The sequence below is a fragment of the Juglans regia genome, chromosome 2 (assembly GCF_001411555.2).
Source record: "Juglans regia cultivar Chandler chromosome 2, Walnut 2.0, whole genome shotgun sequence".
NCBI classification, from domain to species: domain Eukaryota; kingdom Viridiplantae; phylum Streptophyta; class Magnoliopsida; order Fagales; family Juglandaceae; genus Juglans; species Juglans regia.
In genome coordinates this window covers 28,101,086-28,109,938 of record NC_049902.1, presented here as the reverse complement: position 1 = coordinate 28,109,938, position 8,853 = coordinate 28,101,086, and positions in this window count along the sequence as shown.

Genomic DNA, 8,853 nt, shown 5'->3' with positions numbered 1-8,853 from the left:
AGAAGCAACTACAAGCATGATGGGACAAGTATCACAGTTACAAGATTGGAACCAAGGATCAGATCAGCAAATAATCAGACAGCTTCAAAGGCAAATTAATTTAAGTATGGAACAAGAGGAAGTGAGGTGGAAGCAAATATCAAAACAAAGATGACTTAAAGAGGGGGAAAGAAACACAAGTTATTTTCATAAATGTGTTAATCAGAGGCGCAAGACTAACACAATTACAGAATCAGTGATGGAGAAGGCCATTTTTTTACCTCACCAAAAGTGATAGAGCAAACTTTTCAAAAGTTCTTCACAGATATGTATGCTACTTCTAATCCAATGGGACAAGCTCAATGTGTTGAATCCATGCCACTTCTAATCACAGAGGAAATGAATAATAAATTGCTCATAAATCTTGACTATTCAAAAATACAAGAGGTTGTCTTGAGCATGCATCCTATGAGTTCCCCAGGACCAGATGGTTTCTCAGCTTATTTTTTTCAACAACATTGGGAAACTCTAGGTAAAGATTTGTGTGCAATAGTTATAAAAGCTCTCAATACCAACAGCTAGGACAGTTCCCTCAATGAAACTCACATAATCTTAATCCCAGAGGTAAGAAATCCCTCAACAGTTTCTGAATTCAGACCAATAAGCCTGCATGTGCAATGTGATGTATAAGGTGATGGCAAAAGTTCTTGCTAATAGAATGAAGAAAATACTACCAAGCATCATTTCACCAAATCAGAGTGCATTTGTACAATGAAGACTTATATAACAGATAATGTATTTGTAGCATTTGAAGCATTACATTCAATGAAGTGTAGAATGAAAGGGTCTAAAGGTTACATGGCTCTAAAGATGGATATGAGTAAAGCATATGACAGATTGGAGTGGTCTTTTATCGAAATTACAATGGAAATGATGGGGTTCAACAGAAGATGGATTGATCTGATCATCAAATGTGTATCGACAGTTTCATACTCATTGTTAATCAACGGAATCCCACAACTAGTTTTCATACCATCTAAAGGTATTAGACAGGGTAATCCTCTATCACCCTATCTATTCATCATATGCTCAGAGGCCCTAACTCAAATGCTCAATAAAGTTGGAAGAACAAAGCTGCTAAATAGCCTCCCAATACGCAGAAGGAAAATACATATCAGTCATCTATTCTTTGCATATGACTGCTTAATTTTCTGTCAAGCTACAAATCTAGAATGGAGGAGGAATGTGGAGCTTATAGGTTAATATGAGGCAGCAACAGATCATAAATTAAACAAAGAAAAGTCTGCTATATTTTTCAGTAAAAACACCAACTCATCAATGAGGGATAGCATCACTAGCATAGCAGGGGTCAGAACAACAAATTCTTATGAGAAATACCTTGGGCTTCTAGTATTGATAAGTAGATCAAGGAATAAAGAGTTCAAAGCAATTCTTGACAAAATCAGTGCAAAAATGGGAAACTGGAAACAAAAATTTATATCACAAGTAGGAAGAAAGGTCATGTTGAAAGCTGTTATTTAAGCCATTCCCTCTTATGCTATGGGAGTTTTTAAAATTCCTAAAGCTTTGCTGAAACAAATGAACAAGATGATGAGGGGATATTGGTGGGGTCAAGCAAACCAAGAAAGGAAACTGAATTAGTTAAGGTGGGATCAAATGGGGAAATCCAAAGATAAAGGAGGGCTTGGTTTCAAAGAGTTTGAAAATTTTAATATTGCTTTGTTAGCAAAGCAAGGCTGGAGGATTCTCACATATCCAAACTCTCTTGCTTCTCGAGTTTTACAGCTTAAATATTTGCCTAGATTTGATTTTTTATCTGCTAAAATAGAAAGCAATCCTTCATTCATATGGAGGAGTATACTAGTTGCTAAAGATTTACTTAAAGAGAGAATTAGTTGGAGAATAGGCAATGGGAAATCAGTACAAATCTGGTATGACTCATGGCTGCATCAACCTTCATCTTACAAACCCCAAAGTGGTAGAAACATATTGGGGACTGAGGCCAAAGTGGAGCTACTCATTCAGCCAGAAACCAAGGAATGGAACATTTCTTTAATTCATGCAGTTTTCAACAAAGAAGAAGCAGAGCTTATTAGACAAATTCCAATCAATCAAAGCAATCAGCAAGATAAATTGATATGGAGAAATAATGCAGATGGAAACTTCACAGTAAGGAGTGCATACCATTTACTAGAGGAGATGCAGGACAAAATAATTAAAAGACAAAATTCCTTCAACAATGAATATAAAGAAGGCTAGACCAAAATATGAAAACTCAACATACCTCCAGCAGCAAAAAATTTTCTTTGTAGAGCATGCAGAAATATTCTACCCACCAAACTCAATTTGCACAAAAGGAAAATCTTGGTGACCCCCACTGCCCTATGTGTATCAAGGAGCCATAAACCATTGAACATATCCTCTAGGAATGTGTATCAACCAATGACATCTTGAGTCAATGTTCCAGGAAAATTCAGAAGAGTATGTGTTGCTATAAGAATGTAAAGGAGCTGGTGCAAGATATGTTCAACAAACTCGACATGGAAGAAATGAAGGAACTGTCATTAACACTTTGGAGTCTATGGTGGAGAAGGAATGAGTTTGTGTTCAAGAATATTGGCATAGATCCTAAAACAGTGCTACACAGAGTAAAACAAATGAGGTTGAATATAAATTTTGTACAATCGAGATAAGAGGAGAACAATGCAATAGACAATAGAAGGTCAGTAACCTGGGAAACTCATCCTCAAGGATTTTGCAAAATCAACTGGGATATAACAGTTGATAAAAGACAATGTATAATAGGAATATGTGTTGTTGTGAGAGATGAAGAATGAAACTTTTTGGCAACCTTAAGTAAAAAAACAAGCATCAATACCTGACCGTCTATTAGTAGAGGCAATTGCATCCTACACAGCAGTCAACTTTGGCCTTGAATTGGGTATAAGAAAGGCAATCCTATAAGGAGACTCAAAAATAGTTGTTAATGATCTCAAGTTGAACAAGCAGAAAGGTAGTTATTTTGATATGCTTATTTTTTATACTCAAGAGAAAAAACTCTGAAGCATGCACAGTTTGTCATGTTCACCGTGAGGGTAATTCTATAGTTAATGGTCTAGGAAAAGATGCATTATATGTATCTGACTGTATTGTAGAATTGGAGGAAACTCCAATAATGTCTCAATCCATATAACATGAAATGGTATTAATGAAGGAAAAGGTTTATAAAAAAAAACCTAGAACGTCTAGAATTAATCAATTTTTATTTTATTTTTCTCTCAATTTGGGGATGGGCGGCTTGACTAATTTTGCGAGTGGATCGAATTGACAAGTTGACACTTGAATTACTGCAGGAAGGTTCCTGAAGTAAATAAGTTCACATGAAAACTCCAAGTCTCCAAAGCCAGTAGTCAAGGATCAAATTGTCAACTTGACTCTTGAATTACTTCCGGAACATGAAACCTTCGCACAGAGTGGTCTCCCATCGGATTTCAATTCGCATTAACTTGCAAGTCTCCATTAACGCCGGTCAGTTGAACTCAAACATCCCAATCTTGCAGATTTTAGAAGACACGAAACCTACCTCTGTTCGATAAAAATTGTATATATGTAGTCAGCTTATCATTTTTTATTTAATGGCTGGTCACAGAAGGCGGCCGTTCGGAAAACAGAAAGAAAATGAAAGTAAACCCCTTAAAAAGATATAATAAACTTGTACCTGCAGTTGTGGACCAATAAAGTGTGCCAGCAAGCGGCTAGGCATGGAGGATCCTGTGTCGTATTTGTTTGGATTAAGGGTAAATTTGTGAGTGAGATGATAATTTTATATTTTGTTTGATAGTTTAAAATATTATGTTTTAATATTATTATTATTTTAAAATTTGAAAAAGATAAATTAAAATTTGAAAAAATTAAATTATTTATTATATTTTATATGAAGAGTTAAATAAAATATAATAATGAAATAAAATGAGAATTTTATATCTCATCTCATTCTAAATATGTCGATCTATTGGTTTCGTATACAGTTGAATATGCATGCCGGACCAGTCCTAGTACTGTTTTGGCCCATCTGAGAGTTTTAATTAAAAGCCAAAAAATGGTAAAAGAGAGTCGTGAAATGAAGAGTTTGAACCATCATCTTAACTCAAATTTCAACATCAAATTATCTTCACTTCTCCATTACCACATACATACATATACATGTATGTGTGTGTTTGGGGTTGTGTTTTTTTTTTCTCTTTTTTATTTTGTTGGGTAAAGAAACAAACTTAATTGATAGCATGTTGAGATTTTCCAGTCAACCCAAATTTTAAGTGATTGATAAATTCAAACACAAGATTTTTTTTGTCCATTTCTCTTCTTTTTCCCCAAGCTATGATCAACTTGCTTGTTTATGTCGTGGTCTTGGGATTCTCTAGAAATTCCGGGGGTGTGAATAAATTCTGGTCGGCATGAGATTATGGGTCACTAAATATGTTGTATTCTATTTTCAGCCTTGACTTCACACACACACACATGTATTATATATATAGTAATAATATATACAATATATTTTTACACTATATTTCACAATAATATTATAAGATGAAGATATTTTTATAAAATGATATTATTTTTATAAGATGTTTTATAAAAATATTTTTTATTTAAAATATAATTGTGTAAAATGTTATAAAAAATATTATGTAAATTATTTTATATATATTTATATATAGTTGGCTTAACTCTGCCATGCCATGGCCCATGACGCGGATTTGATGGAATATTGTCGTAATAGCATCATTACGATCGAATAGTATATGTGGAAATTGATTAGTTTGCGTTAGGAGCACAGGCATTAGCCACCTTCCTAGCTCTTTCTCCCTGGAAACGGAAGTACTGACGTTGACTTGAGACTTTTCAAACCTTTAAGCATGAGCCTAGAATGGGGACGTCATTTAAGACCATTTGTTTTATCTCACCTAAATTATAGGTTAGATATCGAAAAGATAATAGAAATAATCCAAATCAATTATATGTTATTGTCAACTGAACTATTTTTTACGTCAATTTCATTTTGCCATCTTTCATATGACAAGATCTAGCTTTCTATCAATAAAGGAAGAAAACAGTGAGTAGGGAGAGATTCATGAATGGAGATCGAAGGGAGCAACAGCCTGGGAATATATTGCTAATTTGATCTTGTGACAAAATTATAAGGACAGCTCTGCAGCTAATTCGTTGGCATTTCTGTACATTTTGGCCCTACTATGTCTATATTATTGGTAACTTTGGATACAATACGACAAATAGATTAAAGGGTTTATAGAAAAATAGCCACAATAATGATGCGTTTGTGTTCCTCTCTCTCTGTAAAGGTGTCAGAGTTTTGTTTTATTTCCTTTTTTTATCATTAAATCCAACCACATATGTTAACGGGGTTTAGCTGAAATAGAAAGACTCGTAGATATCTTTTTTTTTTTTTTTTTTTTTTCTCAGCGACTCGTAGATATCTTGATTGTGATGGAGTATATTTATTTTGGAGGATAAATTACTAAAAAGCAGCGAGCTCCATGGACCGTCCTACTGTAGCTCAGAAGCAATAGGGGCGTAAAAAGAAAATTGGAAAATCAGTTGTCCTCGATCCATCCAATAAGTATGTAAGGCTAAGGGTAGGTTTGGAGGTGGGATGAGACACAAAATTTTCATTTCATCTCATTTAATCATTACATATTTTTTAAATTCTCATATAAAATATAATAAACAATTCAATTTTTTCAAATCTTAATTCAATTTTTTTAAATCTAAAAATAATAATAATACTAAAACATAATATTTTAAACATTAAAACAAAACATAAAATTCTCATCTCCCCCTCCAAACCTGCCGTTAGCGGTTCAGTGAAGCATCATTTTTAAGAACTAAAATCAATCTTCAACCTGTACAGTATTACTTTTTATATTTTAAAAATCAGTTTAAATGGAACTAAGGTATATATATGGGTTAATTACACTTTGCCCCTCTAACTATCACCTGATGCACAATGTGCCCCTAAAATTATTGATTGCATCAAAGTGAACCCTCTTACTTTTATAACTTCTCAATCCCCCATTCCCTCTACAATGAGAGTTAAATCAAACGGAAGACTCACATACGTGCTTTTCACATGCTAATCCTTAATACAAAGACAAAATCACCCCTCACTCCATCGGCTTCCATTTTCCCAAACTGAATTTCATATCCGAAAATCTCCAAATCCAAAATTCGAAAACCCTAACTCGAAAACTAGTGACCATCGATCGATTGCTGTTCGCATTGGTGTTTCATTTGTCTTCGCACCAATCTGAGTGGCTTCATCAAATATTTTCATTCATCTTCATCGAGTTGGTATCTGTTTTCTTCGCGCAGTGGGTGTTGCAGAGGTGAGTCCATCTCGAAATGACTCCATCTTTATCTTCATCGAATTTGTATGTTTTCGTGTGAAATTGAGTAATTTGGAATGTCAAATGTTTCGATTTTGAGAATATCCTTGTCCAATGTTGCACATGGGTGGGGCCAATGTTGCACATGGGTGGGGCCAATGTTGTATGCCTCCTAATATAACGCTAGTGCATTGCTGAGTAGCGTTAGTTGTCCCAGTTTGAGAACACAATAACATGGAGGTATTGTTATTGTCTTTATTGTCGGGTTGAGAGACCACCTCTGTAGTCCCTTGCATAGGACAATGCACAAATTTATCTGTTTGGTCCAATAGTCTACTTTTGTTTACTTTATGATTGGTCTAATAATTGACTACGATCTATGACTAATTTAATAGACAATATTTTGTAGGATGACTACTTGGAATTTGTTATTTCAAATCCATCATGGTGGGGTAATTGATAGGCTGCAGAATGGGGAATATGTTGGGGGTAAGATTGATGTGTACCATGAACCATATGATGAGGATCATCTATCATGGATTGAGATACAGACGATTGTGACCAAGTATGGTTACCATGCAGGTGACCTAGTCTACTATAGACACTCTGGCTGGGAGATGCACAATGTCTTAAATTACTTACATCTGACCATGATGTGCTTTCTATGGTGGTTGTGCTTCAGGATCAACAAGTGGCTCATTTCTATCTTGTGTTTCATTCTCAAACTTCAGTGCACCATTCTTCTTTGCATGATCATTACGTCGAGGAGGATGTGAGTGAGGATGAGGAGGAAGCAGAAGCACGTCGCATTGGACTCAATGATCCATTTTGAAAAGAAGTGTTGAGTAGTGTGGATGAGTTGTATGACATTGATATCAACACAGTGGAAACATCGAGGTCAAAGCCCGCACAACCAAGGAGTAAAGGTGTTGAGTCTCAAGTGACAGTTGAATATAAAGAGCCACAATCTTGCTCAGATGCTGAGGATGAAATGAGGAATCAGGACAGAAGTGGTTCAATGTGGCCAGAGGAGGATGACGTATAAAATACTCTTCTATTTTCTTGTTTATTATTTTAGTGTTCATTTTTCAGAACTTGCTAAACAGTGCTTGCTTCACAATTAGCAGATAACTTATCTGATATGACACCAAGTGACGTCCTTCAATCTCCTGTCCATAGTGGTGACGAAGGACATTGTGATTTTAAGTTCCCCGAATTTCAAGCTGTTGACTTGGAGAAGCCAAAAATATATGTTGGAATGAAGTTTGGATCTACAGCACAGTTTAGAAAGATAGTAAGGAGGTTGAACCTAAATATAGATAAGTCTATAAAATTTACAAAGAATGATGGAGATAGGGTTATTATTGTCTGCAATACCCCTAAATGTCATTATCGGGTTTATGGGTCTTGGATTAGAGGGTAACAAGCTTTTCAGATAAAGTCTATGAATCCAAGACATGATTGTAGCAAGAGTTATAAGAATCTCATTGTCACATTATCCTGGATTGCAGATAAGATGATGTCACTATTTATAAGCCAACCTAATATGCCTATCAATGCACTTACTTATGAGATTAAGAGAAAGTGGGGAGTAGAAGTTCTTAAAATGAAGTTGTATCGTGCTTGAGCGAAGGCTCAATTTACCATATTTGGCAGCCATAGAGAACAGTATGCCAAGGTATGGGACTATTGTGAGACCTTGAAACAAAGGAACCAAGGTAGTTATTTGTTAGTTATGATGGAACGAATAGCTCCTGAATTACCTCCTATTTTTCAAAGGATGTACGTATGATTGGCAGCCTGTAGAGAGGGTTTTAAGGCTGGTTGTAGACCATTGATCGGTTTGGACGGTTGTTTTTTAAAATGATCATTTAAGGGGCAGCTCCTATGTGCTATTAGTAGGGATGCAAATGATAACATGTACCCCATTGCAATGGTCATTGTGGAGGCAGAGTTAAAGGATAGTTGGGGATGGTTTATTGAGACACTTATATCCAATCTTGGATATCAACCTGAAGGCGAATGGACATTTATCAATTACAGACAAAAGGTAATTTTGTAAATCTTTCAATATATTCTATTAACTACAACCTATTAAATGAGCCATTTATTGAATATTTTTTGTAAGGTTTAAAGCCAGCAATGGAGGAGTTGGTGCCTTACAATGACAGTCGTATTTGTATCAGACATTTATATGCCAATTTTTGAGATGCTAGCCACAGTGGTGTGGTTTTGAAGGAGAAATTGTGGTAGGCAGCCACAGCATACACCAAGAGGGACTTTGAGAGAGCTGTGGAGGAACTGAAAGCCTTCAGTCAACCTGCATATGACTACCTGAAGGTCATAGACCCATCACAATGGTCTAGAGCATGGTTTAACACATTTTCAAAGTCTGACCTAGTAGTGAATAATCTTAGTGAATGTTTCAACGTGTATATTCTGCAAGCAC